The 19495-nt window shown below is 44.3% G+C and overlaps 2 protein-coding genes across 5 annotated transcripts in view; both read left to right on the top strand.

Moving 5' to 3' along the window:
• The window catches only part of CYTH3 (cytohesin 3), a 106118-nt gene that overhangs the window by 34875 nt on the left and 51748 nt on the right, over positions 1-19495 (top strand). The window lies entirely within an intron of this gene.
• The window catches only part of LOC128310989 (uncharacterized), a 154902-nt gene that overhangs the window by 109189 nt on the left and 26218 nt on the right, over positions 1-19495 (top strand). The gene's annotated exons all lie outside the window — the stretch shown is intronic.

Below are 19495 nucleotides of genomic sequence, written 5' to 3'. Positions count from 1 at the left end.
CTTCCTTGGCGACACTGTGTTTTATCTTTATTTTGTTTTTTTTAAGTTTGTTTATTTAGAGAGAGTGCGTGCGCACAGAGAAAGAGGGAGAGAGAATCCCAAGCCGGGTCTGCGCTGTCAGGAAGGAGCCCCATGAGGAGCTTGAACTCACCAACAGTGAGTGTAACCTGAGCCGTTAGCCGACTGAGCCACCCAGCGCCCTCCACCCCCACGGCGACACTGCATTTTAAAAGTAGAAATGTTGTATCATTGTTTGGACCACATAGAAAATTCAGGTGTAACTGCTTTTATGTATTTGGCTGTGGATCCTGGCGCACGGGAGAAGCAAGGCAGGGTAGTTGGGTGCTCTTCCTGACTTTAATGACTGTATTTCCTTCTTGGGTTTCCCTACACTTTCCTTGGCTAATTCAGGTTTTACCTTCTGTTCCTCTGTTTTACTCTGTTGCTGGACAGCTGTTAAACATCTGTTACTCTGCTCTGACAACGTGTGGTCGATGTGTGCGTAGACAGTGGCCCTCTTTGTCCTGTGTGTGCGCGCTCCAGGAGCCTTCAGAGTGCAGGGGCTCGCTCGGCACCGTTTTCCTGTCACTGTGTCCTCAGGGCCTCACCAGTTACCAGTGAAGATGTCTCACAAAATTAGGTACTTCTCCCATCGAAGGAATAAAGGGCAAGAAGAAGATACGAGAGAGTGGAAGGAGGAAGTCTCCTGTAAAGGAAAGGGTGCATTTTACATTTTCAAAAATAGAGTGTTCTCGGGGGTGAGGGAATCCTTTTGTGGATCTGGATGGTGGTGGGAGGGCACTTCTCAGAGGGAAACAGCCCGGATTTCCAAAAGCTAAATGTTAAAGTTGAGCATGGTTTGGTTGCAGACAAGAAGTTCTCCCGCCTCCTCCACTTGCTTTAAAACCGTTCATTTTTTATTTTTAAGGTCATCGGGTGGGGGTGGGGGTGGGGGGAACTCTTTGCTACCAGCCTAGCTCTTTGAGTGTGGCCTGACCCCTGAATCTTACCCTCCCACATGAACTTGAGAACTTGATTCTTTTCTTACAAAGACTTCTTTCCAACCCCTTCCCTCCCTCCAAAATACCCCATATTGGGAGCCAAGTGTTTTGAACAGAGCCTGGCTAGAGGGCACGTTGAGTATGTTCTTCTGGCCCATGGATATGGAAAAATAGAAGCTTTAAAGCAAATGTATAATAAAAAGGGAAGTGTCCCCCCAAGCCAGGGACACACTCTTTTCCCTCGTGAATGTGCTGTGTGGCCTGCGGTCCTCCACGTGCCTCTTTGCAACTGGAGAGAAGGTGGTCGGCTGTGGTTGAGATCACAGGCAGACGTGGGGGATCCAGAAGACAGTTTCTTGGACCGCGCTTTCGGGGACCTCGTGTCAGCAGAGTTGAACGTTTGAGGAGGGACCCCATGTGAGGGAAAGCTTCATTATTTCACATTCACATTTTCACATTCATTACTAACAAAGTTTGTACACAGGAGAACCTCAGTCAGGATGGACCCAAGCAGGTATCTGTTGGTTGCAGGAATCTCCCTCCCGCCTTCCACGCGTTCGTGATTAGAGAAACGTGCTCAGAGCACAGAGCGGTGCTCTTGAAGCATTCTCTAGAAAGTTAGGTAGAACTTGTGTGCTTGGCGTCACCTGAGGTCCGGCAAGGTTACTAGTTTGCATTCACTCTGGGATTTTCTGCTTGAGAAATTGTATTGAAATTCCGCGGGGTATTTTCAGCGAAGTTCACAGGCTCTTGTTGACTTAGAAGATCTGCGAAGAATTTGACGGCCCATTTTGGTGGAGGAATACAGGTCTGCTAATTATTACAAGCCTGGCTGATGTAAATGCTTCCCTTCGGTTTCCTAAACCAGAGCCCCAACCGAGATTCTCCCCGGGCTTGGAAAACGTGCCAAGCTTCTTGCATCGAACGGGACCCGTGATGGGGGGCATCCTCACTGGTCCCGTCTTGAGTGGGAGTGCTTCCAGGTCTGATGGTTGTCGGCCCTTTCTGCCAGAGATCCTTCAGTGAGGTTCAGAAAGCTTCTTTGCTTAGTTTACTGGATTTTTTTTTTTTTTTAAATAAGAAGAGGCTGCTGAATTTTATCAAATGCTATTTTCCCATCTACTCAGATGGTCATGTGTTTTTCATTAGGAGCCTTTCTGTCCTGTTCGACTTTTTATTTTTAAACCATTTGCACATAGTATATCCACTGACTCCAGGTTTGGGACTCCTTTAAGACGCTAACTTTACAGCAGTGTTTCCTCACATGTTTCTCCTTTGCTCTGTTCCTATCTGCTTTGTGTTTTGTAACAATTTCTACTTTTCCAGGCAGTTAGTGATTGGTTTTGTTTTAAAGCCTGTCCTGTCATTCCCTGGGTTTAGGGGAGAGTGAGGGCACACCCATGGGCTAACCAGGCTCAGGGACCCTCCAGTGTCCGCTTGCCGTGTGTGGGCAGCTCGTGCTGCGTGGGAACTGACATGTTCTCGTAACGTTCGAGACGACCCATTGCCTTTACTTGGAGATCCCGACTGCGAATCAGAGTTTGGAATTGTGTTATAAAGCCTGACAACTCAGCCTGAAATGTCAAGAGAAGACTAGAAGGTTCCTAGAACCTCAGCCATGGAGGAGCTGAAGGAATCTCCGGTGGGCTTTCCAGGCCAGACTGCTGACCCTACCGTCCTTCCTGGACTGCGAGATAAAAACCACATGGATTCCACCCTGCTTTGCCCCAAAATAGCGCTCCCCTGCTTCCCCACCCCCAGTGAATGCACATTCCTCGAGCATCCACCTCTCGGATGTTTGTGAACGGGAAGGAGAAGGCCAGATGTTGTACAGCTGTATCCAGTCTGCTTCAGACGGGGCCTGGTTCACACTTGGAGGCAGGAATGAGGACAGGCCCACGGCGCCCTCTAGGCGAGGTTGTTGGGGAGTGTTGCTTGCCGGTGTGGGCGGAAGGCAGGTGCGGGAAGAGCTCTGGGTCTTGAGCGGGAGACCTGTCCCATTCTTCCAGCTTACACAGAAGCCAGGCACAGGTACGTCGCCTTTTTTAGATGTAGCCTCTTTGCCTGAGGTTTTCCAGGCTAGTGACACGGCTTGATGTTCTGGGCCACCAGGGATGAACATTTCAAATCTGGTTTTCTTGGTTTAGAGACAAAATTACCGTTTCCTCCCTTTTTTCAAAAAATGCTTATTTATTTTGAGAGAACATGTGTGAGCTGAGGAGGGGCAGACAGAGCCCCACTCAGCCGGAGTCAAGATCAAGGGTCTGGCGCTTAACCGATTGAGCCCCCGAGGTGCCCCTCCTCCCTTTTTGAAGAATTAATAATTTCAGCATAAACTGTCTCCACCTTTAATTTTTTGGCAAGCTTCAGGGTAGCCTTATATGGACAATATTTATCCCATAGCTTGAGCTTTGTACCCAGAGCAATTCCTGTGAACGCTTCGTTGGGTATGTGATAGTACATATGTACACATCTGATTGGACAATATCACATAAATAATCTTGTAATTGAGACTTTATTAACATTAGACCTTTAATTCAATATACGATAGGCTGACCATTGGTTTGGAATTTGGTTTGGGGCCCTCATTGTGTGCTGCATGTGCTAGGTTTTCTACTTCTGTTGGACTGCACAGAAAGTGCCAATGAAAAACAGGCATCTGATGGCAGAGTGGGGAAGCAAGGATCCCAGATGCTAGGGTTCCAAAACAGAAAGACTAACGGAAAACCTTATTTTTCTCTAACAGCTCTATCGAGACACAATTTATATCCCATTAGATTTACCCACTTTTTATTTCTATTAAAAAAAATTTTTTTTAACGTTTATTTTTGAGACAGATGGAGACAGAGCATGAACGGGGGAGGGTCAGGGAGAGAGGAAGACACAGAATCTGAAACAGGCTCCAGGCTCTGAGCCATCAGCACAGAGCCTGATGCGGGGCTTGAACTCACAAACTGCGAGATCATGACCTGAGCCGAAGTCGGACGCTTAACCGACTGAGCCACCCAGGCGCCCCACTTTTTATTTCTATTTTAAAAAATTTTTAATGTTTATTTTTGAGAAAGAGAGAGAACACAAGTCAGGGAGAGGGGCAGAGAGAGGGGGAGACACAGAATCCAAAGCAGGCTCCAGGCTCTGAGCTGTCAGCACAGAGCCTGACATGGGACTCAAACCCATAAACTGTGAGATTATGACCTGAGCTGAAGTCGGTCACTTAACCGACTGAGCCACCCACGCGTCCCTAAAATTCACCCATTTAAGGTGTACAGTTCAGTGACTTCTAATAAATTTACCGAGTTGTACAGTCCTCACCTAGTCAATTTTGGGACCTTTCCATCACCCTGAGAAGATCCCTTATAAGTGGTGGCAGTCAGTCTTTGCACTGAGCCCCAACCAACACTACTCTGCTTTCTGCCCCTAGAGATTTGCCTTTTCTGGACATTTAGCTTGTGTGGAATCCTACAGTATGTGGTCTTTTGCATCTGACTTCTTTTACTTATCATGTTTTCAAGGTTCGTATATGTGGTAGTAGGTATTAGTAGTTCCCCCCGCCCCCCCAAATAATTTCCACTGTGTGTGTATACCACAACCTGCAAATCCATTCATCCATCGATGGGTATTTGGGTTGTCTCCACCTTTTGTCTATTGCAAATAGTGCTCCTGTGAATGTATTGAATTCCTGTTTTCAGCTCTTCTGGGTACATACCTAGTAGAACTCCTGGGTCCTTTGGTAATTTTTTGTTTGACTTTTTGAGAAATTGGTAAACCATTTTCCAGGGTAGCTGAACCATTTTATATTCCTCCTGGCAGTGTATGAAGGTTCCAGTTTCTCCACATCTTTGCCAACACTTATTAGTATCTTTAATTAAAAAAATAGTATAGCCCCCCACCCCACCCCCAATTATTACAGCCAAATCCTGCTTGGTATGAAGCATGGTCTCATTGTGGTTTTGATTTACATTTCCTAATGACTAATGATGCTGAGCATCTTTTCATGTGCTTATTGGGTATTTGCGTATCTTCTTTGGAAAAATGTTTAGGTGCTTTGAATTTTTAAATTGGGTTGTTGGCTGTTGAGTTGTAAGAGTTCTTTATGTGTTTCGGATACTAGACCCTTATCAGATGCATGATTTGCATTTTCTCTCCTTCTGTAGATTGTCTTTTCACTTTCTTGGTAATGTTAATTGCACAAGTTTTTAATTCTGGGGACACCTGGGTGGCTTAGTTAAGCGTCTGACACTTGATTTCGGTTCAGCTCATGATTACATGGTGCGTGAATTTGAGCCCCACGTTGGACTCCATGCTGACAGCACAGAGCCTGCTTGGGATTCTCTCTCCTTTCTCTGCCTCTCCCTCGCTCACTCTCAAAAAAATAAGAAATAAACTTAAAAAAAAGCTTTTAATTTTGATGAAGTCCAATTTACATATTTATTTCTTTTGTTGCTTGTGCTTTGGGCATGATATCTAGGAGTGCATTGCCAAATTCAGGGTCATGGAGATGAACCCCTATGTTTTTTTCTAAGAGTTTTATGGTTTTAGCACTTACATTTAGCTCATTAATCCACTTGGAGTTAATTTTTATGGTAGAGGTAGGGGTTCAACTTCATTCTCTTGTATGTAGATGCCCAATTGTCCCAGCACCCTTGGTTGAAGAGGCTATTCTTTTAAATATTTTTTATACATGGTTCTGTTTTTAGGCTCTGTCTTCTGTTCCCCTGACCTTTTAATCTATTTTTGTACCAGTACCACACTCTTGTTGTTATCACTGCTTCAATACGTTTTAGTCTATGCCTCCCGACTCAAGCCTGTTCTTGTATTCACATCATCTCTATATTTAAGAAGCAGAGTGCAAGTGCAGACTACTCTCTTTTTTTCAAGTTTCAAAGAAATTTTATTTTTATGTAATTAATGTTTTATTTTTAAAATTTACATCCCAATTAGTTAGCATATGGTGCAACAATGATTTCAGGAGTAGATTCCTTAGCGCCCCTTTCCCATTTAGCCCACACCCCCTCCAGCAACCCTCTGTTTGTTCTCCATATTTAAGAGTCTCTTCTCTTTTTGTCTCCCTCACTGTTTTTATATTATTTTTGCTTCCCTTCCCTTATGTTCATCTGTTTTGTATCTTAAAGTCCTCATATGAGTGAAGTCGTAGGATATTTTCTTTCTCTGACTGATTTCACTTAACATAATACCCTCTGGTTCCATCCACGTGGTTGCATATGGCAGGATTTCATTCTTTTTGATTGCCGAGTAATACTCCATTGTGTGTATGTATGTATGTGTGTGTGTGTGTGTATATATATATATATATATATATATATATATATATATGCGCATGCCACATCTTCTTTATCCATTCATCCATCGATGGACATTGGGGCTCTTTCCATACTTTGGCTGTTGTTGATAGTGCTGCTATAACCATTGGGGTGCATGTGTCTCTTTGAAACAGCATATATGTGTCCCTTGAATAAATACCTAGTAGTGCAATTGCTAAATAGTAAAGTAGTTCTATTTTTAATTTTTTGAGGAACCACCATACTGTTCTCCAGAGTGGTTGCACCAGTTTGCATTCCCACCAGCAATGCAAAAGAGATCCTCTCTCTCCGCATCCTCGCCAACGTCTGTTGTTGCCTGAGTTGTTCATGTGAGCCATTCTGACAGATGTGAGGTGGTATCTCATTGTGGTTTTGATTTGTATTTCCCTGATCATGAGTGATGATGAGCATTTTTTCGTATGTCAGTTGGCCATCTGGATGTCTTCTTTGGAGAAGTGTCTTTTCATGTCTTTTGCCCATTTCTTCACTGGATTATTTGTTTTTTGGGTGTTGAGTTTGATAAGTTCTTTATAGATTTTGGATACTAACCCTTTATTGGTTATGTTGTTTGCCAGTATCTTCTCCCATTCCGTCGGTTGCCTTTTAATTTTGCTGATTAGACTACTCTTTCTAATAGTTTATATGAAGAAAAAAGAGATTGAATGGGTTCCTTCAGAGCTGTCACACAGTGCGGATGGGGTGGGAGAGATTTGAATGTGTTTATAGATTGATGGAATAGGAAAAGTTGAAGATCAAAGAGAGAAGGGGGTGTGGCTTGGGGCAGGGATTTGGAGGACGAAAGGAATGAAAAACAAGAGCACAGGCTTGTAAGTGGTGAAAGTTGCCCACCTTTACCTGACTCCCTGGAAACTAGGGCTGCAGCGTAGTAAAACTACGTTAAAACGCTTTGGTTTTTGTAAACTAAGTATGGAGGGCTTGGAAATCAGGTTAAAATTTAGGCATTTGAAATTAAGTGAATGTGTGAAAGCTAGTCATTCTTTGTTTGATCTTGCTAAATAGATTAATGTTTGCATTAATTAGCACTGTCTTTTCCCTTTGGGAGTGTGAGTTTTGATTTAAAGTAAATTAAGAAGGATTGAGATTAAATTTTGACCTACCAAACTTAGTTTTGAAATAAAAGCCATGTCTTGGTTCTGTGATAGTTGAGAGTTTTACTGATGACCTTATCTCTACAGAGTTTTTTCTTTGTTTTTTGGTGGGGGGTAGAATGGTGTTTTATAAAGTGCTGGTTTGTGTGGTCAAGATGAGAAGTGATAGAGTGAGCTGCTAATTATACGAAAAGAAGTGGCACTGAACTGGACCCCCCTCCCTCCAACCATTTGAGTCCCCCCTCTCCCCAACTGCCTGGGTCCCCCCCTCCCTCCAACCACCTGGGTCCCCCACTTCCCCTCCAACCACCTGGGTCCCCCTCTCCCCCAACCACCTGGGTCCCCCCCCAACCACCTGAGTCCCCCTCCCCTCCCAACCACCTGGGTCCCCCTCTTCCCCCAACCACCTGGGTCCCTCTCTTCCCCCAACCACCTGGCTCCCCCTCCCCCCAACCACCTGAGTCCCCCCTCCCCTCCCAGCCACCTGGGTTCCCCCCTCCCCCCCAACCATCGAAGACTATCACTAGGCTCATCCCACTCACCAAGTGTTTTTGTTCACCTTCTTCTGCTTGTCTGAGTTTGCACGTGTTTGGACTGCAGAAGGATGAGTCTGAAGTGTTAACTGTGGTCATCTCCATGTGCTGGGGTTGTAGCTGCTTTTTCTTTTGCTGCTTCTGGAGGGGCATGTATTTTTGCTTTTTGTGCGATAGAAAAATTCTTTTTTTTTTTTAATTTTCTTTATTTATTTTTGAGACAGAGACAGAGCATGAGCAGGGAAGGGGCACAGAGAGAGGGAGACACAGAATCGGAAGCAGGCTCCAGGCTCTGAGACATCAGCACAGAGCCCGATGCGGGGCTTGAACTCACAGACTGTGAGATCATGACCTGAGCCGAAGTCAGACGCTCAACAGACTGAGCCACCCAGGCGCCCCTAGAAAAATTCTTTAAAAAATAAACAGGGTAGAGTTGTGAATCAGTGAGAAACGTGTGTGGAAACTGAAAAGACTATATTTGCATCAAAACTCGCAGGTTTTGATGATGTGACTGCTGTGATCACACACATTAGCTGCTGTTGCAGTTTTGGAGAATAACTTGTGTCTAAGTGTCTATAGCTAACCTCCATATCAGCGAGGAAGTGGAATATCCTTACTTTGGCTTACTTCCAATAGTGAAGGAGAAAATGACTTGCCTATCAGTAAAGCCTGCCAGCAGGTGTTTAGTTTGTGTTAAATTTATTATTTACTGATTCATTGACTGCTAAGAGCAAGCCAGCCAGACTGTTCTGTGGAACTACTTTTTAAAATGTTCTTTTGTCATATCTGTTGTGTTGTCAAATAAAAACCGTTACTGGAGGGGCGCCTGGGTGGCTCAGTCAGTTACGCGTCTGACTCTTGGTTTCTGCTCAGGTCGTGATCTCACGGTTCTTGAATTCGAGCCCTACGTCGGGCTCTGTGCCCGATGGTTAAAAAAATTAACCATTACTGGACATGTGGAACCTTTCTTTTTTTTTTTTTATTTTTTTTTTAACGTTTATTTATTTTTGAGACAGAGAGAGACAGAGCATGAATGGGGGAGGGTCAGAGAGAGGGAGACACAGAATCTGAAACAGGCTCCAGGCTTTGAGCGGTCAGCACAGAGCCCGACACGGGGCTCGAACTCCCGGACGGCGAGATCGTGACCTGAGCCGAGGTCAGACGCTTAACCGACTGAGCCACCCAGGCGGTCCTGGAACCTTTCTTTATCATGGTGAAATATATCTGATGAACTGGTTGAGGTTAAGAGTCAGCAGCACGTCATAGAACTACTTGCCTGGGCTGCTGCTCGTCGACAGGCTGAAATGAAATGGTCTGTGAATCCTCTGGGTCAGTGGATGCCATCATGACGGGTGTAGCTGAAGAAAGCAGGGCGCTTGCCGTGTGCAGCACGGAGACCGTGGTTGGGCGCTCTCGCCCTTGTTCCATCTGATGTTCCGTTTTTAGGATGAGGAAGTCCTGATACTCAGTGTAGATGGACCTTGATATTTCTGTCTTCGAAAGTCTGGCTGGTGTTTCATTAGCACCCTGACCGATCCCATCAGAGGCTCTGATGAGCCCCCTGGCAGAAAGGACCACGTTCTCTGTTCTTGAGCCAGTGGCTCTTCTCCTCCCCTTGTCGCTTTTCTCTGGATGGCTCACAGGGCCTGTGTGACTGGAGACAGAGTGTGCCAGTTCTTTCTGGTCATCAAGGTGGAGAGGACACCTAGTATTTTTCCTTAGGTGGTATAAATGCTGTTGAAAAACTTTAAATTTGAATTACAGATGCACTGAAGTTTGCAAAGATAGTACAGAAAGGTCTCACTTGCTCTCACCCACTTCTTTTCGTTGGTTATGTCTCATGTAACTGTAATCTGGTATCGAAATCAGGACATTGACATTGGGGCAGTGTGGGTGTATAGTTGTGTATCAGCTTATCACTCCTGTAGATTCACGTGACCAGTACTGCGATCAAGATACAAAACTCCTCTGTCACCACAAAGATCTCCATCTGTCTCCTGGTACCCCATTTACAGTCACACCTGCTGTCCCTGCTCCCAAACCATCCTTAAGGCGGGGCAATGACTAATCTGTGTCCCATCTCCATAATTTTGTCATTTCAAGAGTCTTACGTAAGTGGAATCATACAGTTCCCCGCCCCCGCCCCCCCACCTCAATAGAATGCCCTTGAGACCCATCAAGTTGTTGCATGTATCAGTAGTTCATTCATTTTTATTGCAAAGTAATATTTCAAGGTCTGGATGTGCGACAGTTGATTCACTTACCTGTCTGATGCTTGGGTTGTTTCTGGTTTGGGGATGGAAGTAAAACTGTTGCGAACATTTGCATATAGGTTTTTGCATGGACATAATTTTTAAACTTCTCTGGGATAAATGTCCAGGAGTGATATTCCTGGGTCCTTTAGTAAGTGTATGTGTAGTTTTGTAAGAAACCACCAAACTGTCTCCCGCAGAGCTTTACCATTTTACATCGCCTTTAACAATGTTTGAGAGATCCAGGTTCCCCTCAGATTCTCTGTTGCTTTTTTTTTTTTTTAATGTTTGTGTATTTAAGAGGGGCAGGGATCCGAAGCAGTCTCCACGCTCACATCATGAGAGCCCGATGTGGGAGCCTGAACTCAAGAACCGCAAGATCATGACCTGAGCCGAAACCAAGAGCCGGATGCTTAACTGAGCCACCCATCCGCCCCTGTGTTGCTCTTTTTTATGTTGGCTGTGGTCTTCACCTGCATTTTCGAATGACTCGTGCTGCGGAACGCCTTGTCCTGTACTCATTTGCCATCTGTAGACCCTCTTCGATGAGCTGTTTCTTCATAGGCGCTGTCTGTTTTCTAATTGGCTTGTTTGCTCTTTACCGTTGAATTTTCGGAGTCCTTAATACATTCTAGATGGGAGCCCTTTATCAGATGTGTGGCTCATAAATATTTCTCCCAGTTGGTAGCCTGCTTTGTCATTCTCTTAGCAGGGTCTTCTGCAGAGCAAAGGTTTTTTAGTTTCAGTGAGGTTTTTTAATTTCATTCTTCTATGGTTAATGCTTCTGGTGTCATGTTTAAGAACTCTTTACTAAGATCTAACTCCTCAAAGGTTTTCTCTTACTTTGTCTTTGAAAAGTTGTATGGTTTTACATTTGACATTTAAATCTATGATCCATTTTGAGTTAATTTATTTTTGTTTATTTTGAGAGAGAGAGAATGAATGAATGAATGAATGAATGAGATCAGGAGAAGGGGGAGAGGAAATCCCAGGCAGGCTCTGCTCTGTGAGTGTGGAGCCTGACTCGGGGCTTGATCCTGTGAACCTGTGAGATCATGACCTGAGCTGAAATCAAGAGTCAGACAGTTAACTGGTTGAGCCACCTAGGTGCCCCTAAGTTAATTAAAAAAACATTTTTTTTAAATTGTTTATTCCTTTTATGAGAGAGAGAGAGAGAGGGAGGAAGTGAAGGAGGCAGAGAGAGCATGAGCAGGGGAGGGGCAGAGAGAGAGAAGACGACACAGAATCTGAAACAGGCTCCAGGCTCTGAACTGTCAGTATAGACCCTGACGTGAGGCTCAAACCCATGAACCATGAGATCATGACCTGAGCCGAAGTCAGATGCTTGACAGACCGAGGCACCCAGGTGCCCCTAAGTTAATTTTTATATAAAGCGTGAAGGTTAGGTCAAGGCTCATTATTTTGCCCATGAATATCCATATGTAGTTATTTGAGCCTCATTTGTTGCAAAGCCTGTCATCCTCTGCAGAACTGCTCTTGTACCTTTGTCAAAAAGGAGAGGGCTGTGTGAGAGGCTCTTTGGAGGTCTGAGTGTTTGTCCCATTTAGTCTTTTCCAAAATTGTTCTTAGTTATTCTGATTTGACTTGTCATATAAGTTGTAGAATAGCCTTCACTATATGCATATATATTTACTATACATACATATATATATATATATATATATATATATATATATATATATAATCTCAATAAAAAAATCTTGCTAGGATTGTGATAGGAACTACACTAAACATATGTGTCAATTGGGGAGGAATTGACATCTTTACTGTGGTGAATCTTCCATTACCTGAACACAGTATGTCTCTCCATTTACTTAGATTTTTAATTTCATTCATCAGTGTTTTGTGGCTTTCAGCATACGAGTCCTGTACATGTTTTATTAGATTTACACCCAACTTTGGTTTTTGAGCGATGGGGTAACGTTAAAATTTTGTCTATCACATGTTCATTGCTAGTACAGAGAAGCACAGTGTTGATCTTATATCTTGCATTTCTGTTGAACTTTCAAGTTTTAGAAGATTTTTTAAAATTTATTTTGAGAGAGAGAGAGAGAGAGAGAGAGCAAAAGCACAAGTTGAGGAGGGGGAGAGAGAGAATCCCAAGCAGCCTCAGCACTGTCAGGGCAGAGCTGGATGTAGGACTCGAACCCAACGAATCCGTGAGATCATGATCTGAGCTTAAGTCAGATATGTAACTGACTTAGCTGCCCAGGCGCCCTAAGTTTTGGAAGATTTTTTGTTAGGTTCCTTGGAGTATTATATAACCTGCAAATAGGGATACTTTTATTTCTTCCTTGAGATTTCTGTATAGTGATTTTTACAACCGTATTCATGAGAAACAGTTTGCTGATAATTTACTTTTTTGTATTATCTTAGTTTCGTTTTGGTGTTAGGGTTAATACTAGCTTCATACAATGAACTGGGAAGTAAGTGTTCCTTCCTGTTCTCTTTTTTTGAAGAGATTATATAGAATTGGTGTTAATTCTTTAAACCTTTGGAAGAACTCTCCAGTGAAACCATGGGAACTTAGAGATCTGGTTTGTTTTGTTTTGTTTTGTTTTAAATTACAGATTGAATTTCCTTGATTGTTATTGGCGCTTCAAATTACCTACTTAATTTGTGATGAGTGGTAATAGTTTCTGGTCTTTGAGAAATTGATGCATTTCATCTTAGTGTAGTTTATAGCGTTTCTTTATCCTGTTGATGTCTGGAGGCACAGTCGTGATGGCCCTGTCTCACTCCTCACGGTGTTAGTTTATATCTTTTCTTTAGGGTTGTCAGCTTTATGTATTTACTCATGGAACCAATTTTGTGTTTCCTTGATATTTCTCCATTGTTTTCTCATTTCAATTTCATTGACTCCTGTTCCTTATTACCTCCTTCCTTCTGCTTGCCTTCAGTTTATTTTGTTCTCTTTTAGTTTTTGAGATGGGAACTTAGATTATTCATTTGGTACTTTTCCTCTTTCCTAATGTCAGTATTTTAGTGCTATACATTTTCCTCTCAGCACTCATTGATGTGAGTGCTTCATTGATGCCCCACAAATGTTCATGTGTTGTATTTTCATTTTCACTCAGTTCAGTGTATTTTTTTTAAATACTATTTTGGGGGGGAGCGCAAGCAGGGAAGGGGCAGAAAGATGGGGACAGAGGATCCGAAGCGGGCTCTGCATTGATAGGCTGACAGCAGTGAGCCCGACGTGGGGCTCGAACTCACAGACCTGAGCCGAAGTTAGACACTCAACCAACTGAGCCACCCAGGTTCCGCATTCAGTGTATTTATTTTTTAATTTCCCCTGGGATTTCCCATTTATTCCATGGATTAACTAAAAGTGTGTTTAGCTTCCTGGGATTGGGAGACTTTCCCGTTATCTGTTACTGATTTCCAATTTGATTCCATTGTCATTAGAGAACCCGCTCTGATTTCCATTCTTTTAAATTTATTGAGGTTTGTTTTGTGCACCAGCATATGATTTGTCTTAGCCCTTGTGTTTAATTTATATTGGATTAGGTCCTGGATATGGAGGAGGGGACGGTATACATCCTACCAAAGATTCACATCTATCCCACATGCAAAATACATTTGTCCTATGCTGACATGCCCTGAAGTCTCCACCCATCACAGCATCAAGTCAGAGTCGAAAATCTCACCTGTCATCAGCTCAACCAGACATGGGTAAGAGTCTGGGTGTGATCCATTTGAGGCAAAATTCCTCTCCATCTGTGGATCTGTAAAGTTAAAACCAGATTATCTGTTCCCCAAATACAATGGCGGGCAGGCACAGGATCGCAGGTATAGATATTCCCATTCCAAAAAGGAGAAAGAGGGAGCAAAGAACAGAAGGAGAGGAGAAAGAGATAAGAGAGAGAAGAAAGGAAGAAGGAAAGTTACTGGTTCCAAGCGATTTCAAGATTCACCTCGGCAAACTCACTAGATCTCAAGGCCCAGAAGTAACCTGTGGGCCTGCGGCTTCCCTCCGTGTCGTGTTGTTTCTCTCGAGGGTAGCGCACGTGAGCACCGAGTAGTTGAATCAGCCTGTTTTCCGTCTGTAGAACTGGGCAAATCTGACCGCTTTCTCTCATTCTCTCTCTTTTTCATTCCAAGGTGGCAGTTTTTCTGGGGGTGTTAACTTTCTCGAAGACCTGTGGGTCTCCTGGGTATTTCACGCGGCTTTACTCCAGCAGACGCAACGGTCCTCGGTGGGTCTTTCCTGTGTCATCTCGTCTGTGTTCCGGCTTCTGCCAAGGTAGTTGAAAGGATCTACGAGGGACAGGCTCACTCTCGCCACAGAGCCTTCTGTGTGAACGAGTAGAGTATTCCGTCCTTTGAGAGCCTCTGAGATATGTTAGCTGGCCACACCCTTGGCTTTGTCTTCAGAGCGCGTTCCCCACATCACCAGGCCCTGGTTCCTTTTTGCCTCACAGTGTTGTCCTCAACGTGTCTCTTCCCCCTTGCGTTTCTCCACAAGCAGCAGGAAGAACCAGGCTGCACCTTCAGCCATTTGCTGGGAAATCACCTCAGTTAAATATCCAAGTTCATTGTGACGAGTTCTGCTTTCCACCGACTCACAGGGTGTCGTTCAGCTTGGTGCCTCCTTTGTCCCTGAGCCCTCGCTGCCGGTGTGGTCACTCCCTCTCTCTACCAGTGGCCTTTGATGGTTGAGGTGCTCCCAAACCACACAGCCCTTGTCTGCTGTGCTCCTCGCTTCCTGAGTCCTCAGTGGCGAGGTCTGCAGCACCCACATTTCTACTCGCCCTTGTTTAAGGCAGTCCAGGCCTTTGCTGTCCTTCAGCTCGAGAGTCCCTTCCACATTTTGGGGTATTTGTCACAGCACTGCCCAACTTCCAGGTACTGGAATCTGCACTTATAACGAACTTGCTGGCTGAACACAACAAATCTTTGCCGTGGTGCACTCCTGGAGGTCAGAAGTCTACAGTCAGGGGCGCCTGGGTGGCTCAGTCGGTTGAGTGTCCGACTGCGGCTCAGGTCATGATCTTGCGGTTCATGGGTTCGAGCCCCGCAATGGGCTCTGTGCTGGCAGCTCGGAGCCTGGAGCCTGCTTCGGATTCTGTGTCTCCCTCTCTCTCTGCCCCTCCCCTGCTCATGCTCTGTCTCTGTTTCTCTCTCTCAAAAATGAATGAACGTTAAAAAAAAAAAAAAAGTCTGCAGTCACTTTACCGGGCCAGATATAGGTGGCAGCTGGGCTGGGCCCCCTTCGGAAGCTCTAAGGGAGAACCAGTTTTCTTTTCTTTCTTTTTCCCAACGCGGCTCATGCTCTTTTCCTATCTTCCAAGTCAACGTCCTTGAATCTTGCTTCCATGATCCCAATGCCTTCCCTGCATCAAATGTCCCCTGCCTGCCTTAAGGAAGGGCACTTGTGATGGCAGTTGAGTGCCCCTTCTGCACCGATCCAAGCCAGCCTTCTACCTCAGGATCTTAAATTGTATATACAAAGTCCCTTGTGTCATATGAGGTAATATTCACAAGGTTTAGGGATTAGGACCTGGATTTGGGGAGTGGAGGGCATTATTCAGCCCACTAGAATGTTCTGTGGGTTCTTGAAAGAATGAGTTTTGTACTGTCACCTGGTAGAGCGTTGTGCAGAGTCAGTTAGGCCTTGTTGGTTGATGATGTTGAATGTTTCTGTATCCTTGCCCATTTTCTGTCTGGTTGTTGAGGGAAGGGGATTGACATCTGCCACTAAAATTGTTGATTGGTGTATGTCTCCTGTTTAGTTTTGAGAGAGAGGGAGTGGGACACGGGTAGAGGGAGAGAGAGAATCCCAAGCAGGCTCCGCACTGCCAGCGCAGAGCCTGATGCAGGGCTTGAACTCAAGAACTCTGAGATGATGATCTGAGCCGAAATCAAGTGTCAGTCGCTTAACCGACTGAGCCACCCAGGTGCCCCTCTCTAGTTCTGATGTTGTTGGAGCCATACATTGTGCAACTGTGCTGTTTGTTGCCTACGCATTTAGGATGGCTTTGTCCTGATGTATTGACCCTTCCATCATGATAGAATGTCCCTGTCTCTGGTGATTTTCTTTGTTGTGAAGTCTCCGATGTCTGAGAGCGATACAGACAATCCCTAACTTTCTACGGTTGGACGTGCTTGTTTGTTACCTTGCCATGGAGTGAAAGTGATATGCATTCAGGAGAAAGCATACTTCAGAATTTTGGATTTTGATCTTTCCCAGGCTAGTGCTTTATAGCATGACGTTCTTTTGTGGTGCTGGACAGTGGCAGCCATGCGATACCGTAGGTAGAGGACCGAAACACTGACGGCCATTCTGTAGCCATATAACCATCCTGTTTTCCTCTCTCGGTACAGTGTTCAATTATGTTAACGTGAGATATTCAGCACTTTGTTAGAAAACAGGCTTGGTGTTAGATGACTTGACCCATCTGCAGGCCGATGTAAGTGTTCTGAGCACATTTAAGGTGGGCTGGGCTCAGTGATGATCAGAAGGCATGGTAGGTTGGGTGTATTAAATGTATTTTCGACATACGATTTTTTCAACTTACCATGGGTTTATTGGGACCAAAAATCATCCCAAGTCAAGGGAGATCTGTATAGCCACTCCTGTTTTCTTTTGCTTAATAAGCATGATTTGTCTTTTTCCATTCTTTTTTTTATTTTATTTTTTATGTTTTACTTTATATTTGAGAGAGAGAGCGCGCATGAACATGAGCAGGGGAAGGGCAGAGGGACGGAGACAAAATTTAAAGCAGGCTCCGGGCTCTGAGGTGTCAGCACAGAGCTCAACCTGGGACTTGCACTCCCAGTGAGATCATGACCTGAGCCGAATTCAGACGTTAAACCGACTGAGCCACCCAGGCGCTCCCCCGCCCCCCGCCCCGCCTCCAATTCTTTGACTTTTAACCTACATTTATCATCGTGTTTGAAATGTCTTGTAGCCCCCATGTAGTTTGGTCATTAAAAAAAAAAAGCTGCCAATCTGTGTCTTTTAATTGGTCTTTTATGTTGAAGGTGATTATTAATGTATCAGGACATAAGTTGTCATTTCACTTTTTTTTCCCTGGTCCTCTCTTTCTTATTTCTCTGAATTTCTTCCTGTTAGTTACTTGAACATTTTTTTAAGAATTCCAGTTTGACATAGGCATATTGTCTTTGAGGGTATCTGTTTGTGTAGTCGTTGTGTGTGTGGTTGCTCAAGGGTGTTTGCATGTATATATGTTACGTATATAAAATACGTGAATATTTAAGTCTCTTTATATAATTAGAGTTTGCTGGGGTCATCATTTCATCAGTTCAAATGAAACGGAAACTTTTTTTTTTAAGTTTATTTTCGAGAGAGAGTGGGCACACAAGCAAGGGAGGAACAGAGAGAAGGAGAGATGGAATCCCAAGCAGGCTCTGCACCATCAGCCCAGAGCCCGATGTGGGGCTTGAACTTACAAACCGACATGAAACCAAAAGTGGGAAGCTCAACGGACTGTGCCCCCCGGCTCCCTGAAATAGGGAAACTGGACCTCTCTTTATATCTTTTACCTGTTTCTTGTACGTACTCCATCCGACAGTGTTGTAAGTTTTGTCCCAACCATACTCTAGAGAATTTGAGAAGGAAAGTTTATTGTACTTACCCACGTTTTTACTCTTTCTGTAGCTGTGCCTTCTTTTGCCGTCTCCTTTCTGTCTAGGGCCCGGGAGCCATTCTTTGAGGGCAGGACTGCTGGTGACAGATTCTCTCAGCGTTCGTTCACCTTCGATCGTTTTAAGTTCTCCTTCATTCCTGAAGGAGGCCTTCAGCATGTATGGAATCGAGAGCTGATGGTTCCTTTCTTCCTTTACTTGAAAACCCGTTGCGGGACTTCCACCGGCCGTGTGGGCTTTTGATAAGCAATCCGGCCATCCGGCCCTTCATCTGCTCCTGTGGGGAGGTGTCCTTGTCTCCGGCCGATTTCAGACTTCTTTCCTCTTTCAGAAGCATTTGTGTAATGTGACTTGGCGTAGATCTCTGGGCCATGCTATTTGGAGTTTGCTCACCTTCTTGAATTTGTAGGTTTGGGGCTTTTTTGTTTTAGGTGTGTTTCTTGGGGGGCAAATTTGGGAAGTTTTCAGTCATTTTGAGAAAGACTTTTTTAGCCTCTTTGTCCTCCTTTGTTTCGGGGAAGTACTTTGTTCTCTTCTCGACTGTCGGAAGCCCCTTTCAAGTGTGAAGCATCTGGTCTTGGCTTGTAAGAGTTCGCCAAGAACTTTCTGGTCATGCACACCTCTGTGGGATTTTCTTTGTTGACTCAGGTGCCCCATATTGGAAGTGGGGTTCTGAAATCCTGTCATGACTCTTTCAAATCTAGAGAAGTAACAGATGTAATTCTCCTCGGAGGAAGAGAGGGTGTCCTATCCCACTTTATTCACACGCAAAATGACTCTAGTTCTGTGTGGGGTGGGTTTTTGTTACAAAATTTTTGTCTGTTTTCTATTTAACTAAAGGAAATTCACTGTTTTGTCCAAAGCTGATCAAAATCGAGATGGGGTGTCCGGGTGGCTCAGTCGGTTAAGCATCCAAGTTCGGCTCAGGTCTCAGGTCATGATCTCACGGTTTGTGAGTTTGAGTCCTGCGTTGGGCTCTGTGCTGACAGCTCGGAGCCTGGACCCTGCTTCGGATTCTGTGTCTCCCTCTCTCTCTGCCCCTCCCCTTTCTCTCTCTCAAAAATAAATGAATAAACAGTTAAAAAAATTTTTTTAATCAAAATAAAGGGGCACCTGGCTGGCTCACTCGGAAGAGCATGCAACTCTTGATCTCAGGGTTGTGAGTTCGAGCCCCAGGTTGACAGTACAGATTACTAAAAAAAAAAAAAAAAAAAAAAATTAAATCAAGATAAAATACCGTTTTCTCTATAGTAATTGTATGAGTGGGCAGCTCTTGCCTGTAAGGGTGAGGAAGCACAGAGCTTCACAGAGCAAAGGTTAGCAGCAGCCTACAGTTTTTATTGTAAGTGGTAATCTGATACGACTGTGGGAAATCTTGTCAACCTTATGCACACTTGGGGTTACATAATAAGGAAACAATACATCAGGTGTTGCCAGTTCCCATAAGCTCCCTTCCATATAAGGTTTCCCTATCTTCAACATCTTACGTCAGTGTGATACATTTGTTACAATTGATGGATTAATATTGATACATTGTTATTACCTAAAGGCCATGGTTTACAATAGGGCTCTTTGTGCTGTATGGTTCTATGGGTTTTGCCAAATGCGTAATGTGACCTGTATCCACCAGTACATTATCGTACACAA

The sequence above is a fragment of the Acinonyx jubatus genome, chromosome E3 (genome assembly GCF_027475565.1).
Source record: "Acinonyx jubatus isolate Ajub_Pintada_27869175 chromosome E3, VMU_Ajub_asm_v1.0, whole genome shotgun sequence".
In the NCBI taxonomy this organism is placed as follows: domain Eukaryota; kingdom Metazoa; phylum Chordata; class Mammalia; order Carnivora; family Felidae; genus Acinonyx; species Acinonyx jubatus.
Note: the sequence above shows the minus strand (reverse complement) of the source record. Positions and strands in the feature narration are given on the sequence as shown.